The sequence below is a fragment of the Drosophila pseudoobscura genome, chromosome X (assembly GCF_009870125.1).
Source record: "Drosophila pseudoobscura strain MV-25-SWS-2005 chromosome X, UCI_Dpse_MV25, whole genome shotgun sequence".
In the NCBI taxonomy this organism is placed as follows: domain Eukaryota; kingdom Metazoa; phylum Arthropoda; class Insecta; order Diptera; family Drosophilidae; genus Drosophila; species Drosophila pseudoobscura.
In genome coordinates, this window is record NC_046683.1 from 30992747 (window position 1) to 30994897 (window position 2151).

The 2151-nt window shown below is 39.8% G+C and overlaps 1 long non-coding RNA gene across 1 annotated transcript; it reads left to right on the forward strand.

Moving 5' to 3' along the window:
- The first annotated feature begins 561 nt into the window (after positions 1-561).
- Positions 562-1872, forward strand: LOC117184733 (uncharacterized). Its single transcript, XR_004470164.1, has 2 exons — positions 562-1129; positions 1194-1872. It is a non-coding gene; the product is annotated as an uncharacterized lncRNA (long non-coding RNA).
- The last annotated feature ends 279 nt before the right edge of the window (positions 1873-2151 follow it).

A 2151-nucleotide genomic window follows, 5' to 3' on the forward strand; every position in this document is an offset into this window, starting at 1 on the left:
GATATTCGAAATAAAACGAACGAGCAAGGAACTACATCGAGCGGATTAAGGAAGGTCTTGTGTAGACGGATTCCACTGGAAAACTGTTGGAGGGACTTAGCTCGTACAACAGGATAAATAATAGCATCCTCACGCCACCGAATTCATAACCGAAGTCGTATACCGATGACGAGACTTTGGCGTTGTTTTTAGACTTGGGAATGTCTAAGGAGAAGTATTTAATACTGCGGTATTCCTTACAGATATTACAGATGCCAAATTGATGGCAAGGCCGGAAGAAAACTTGGTGACGGTTGAATCAGCAGTAGTAAAACTTCAAGACCTGGTGCAACATACTACGAAACGGCTCATTAAAAGCTTACCTCACCATCAAATTGAGAGTCTGCCACAAAATCTCACACTGATCAGCAAATGGGGCTGTGATGGATCTTCTGGGCAAAGTGAATATAAGCAAGCAATATCTACAGACGATAAAACTATTACAGATTCTAACATGCTTATGGCTTCTCTTGTACCACTGCGGCTTAAGTCGGATACATCGGAATATTGGTAAAATCCTCGACCTTCGTCTGCTCATTATTGCCGTCCTATATTATTCAAATACGCCAAGGAATCTTCGGAACTAATAAAATCCACTGTAAGTGATATTAAGAATCAGATTTCAAATATAAGACCGTCTGTACATAAAGTCAACGAAGTAAAATCCATTAGTGTCAATTTTGAATTTTTCCTTACTACTGATGGAAAAGTTCTTAACGAACTTACTAATACAAAATCGACTTTGAAATGCGCATTTTGCAAAAAAAAAACACAGAAGGAATTTAAAAATTTTGATGATTCCATAATTGAAGAGGAAAATTTAGAATATGACATTTCCCCATTACATGCAAGAATTAGATGTATGGAGTTTATTTTAAAGCTTGCATATACCATTCCGCGAGAGGGGGAATCTTTTGACAACAGCACGCCAGCCAACGAAATACAAAAGACTAGGAAAAAAATGATTCAAGAAAATATCCTAGGCAAACTATCACTGAAGGTGGACTGCCCCAAACAAGGATTTGGAAACACAAATGATGGAAACTCTTCACTCATTGAGAAAAACGAAATTACTGCAGAAATAACTGGGGTGGATATTGACATTATCAAAAGATTGGGTGTCATTTTAAATATTTTAAATTGCAAAATTGCAGAGCACCGTTTTTGGATGGATCGTGTCGGGGGCGTGCACCCAGCCATAGGCCACCCCAGTATACTTTGCAATCCTGCAAGGGGGGGATGTTCAGGCCAGCAGGAGATGGTTGCCGCGCACTGTGCCAACTTCCTGCGCTCCGTTTCCAACTCGCTCTCTCGCGCTCGGAGGGGCGCTCGGGAGATGTCACGAGCCACGATCCACCCGACGCTCAAGCCAGCATAGCATAGATCATAAGGCCTAGTTTTGTTACGTTTCCACCCCCGATTCGAGCGGCCGACCTACCGCGCCCCAGAACAAAATACACACCTACATATCACGAAACACAGCTACTTTTCATTTCTCGCGACGGCTTCTAGGAGGTTCACTGGATCAACGATTTTTGACGTTTGGAGAATTGATCTTCGATCCGCCCCACTACAAATATGATGAAAGAAATACATTAAAGAAAAGCAAACATACATTTACATACAAAATACATTTATCCAATTACAAATATATAAATACAAAAATAGGAAAATAAGAGAAAAAGAAAACAACAAAATCGTGTGTAGTTGGCACAATAGTGGTGGGTAGTTTTATCAGATATGAGTACTTGTTATGAATTTAAGAATTAAAGTTTTAGTAAATATTATGGATTAATAAACAAGTATATTTCCTGGAAGTATTGTACAAAAGAAGAGAGATAATAGATATGGTTTTTGGGAGTTTTTTCAGATTCATTGTTATCGCAGTTTTTGATAAACAGAGGGGTCAATATGGCTAATAGGGAAGTTCGACGAGGCAATGGCTGCTACGTTTGTGCTGGGACCCATGGATTGAAAGGATGTCAAAGGTTTATGGAACTATCACCAGTACAACGTTACCATGAGGCGAAGAAGCATTCGCTGTGCCTGATTTGTTTTAGCAAGCGACATACAACTAGAAACTGTAATAATCGGTATAGAAGCCAAACGGCT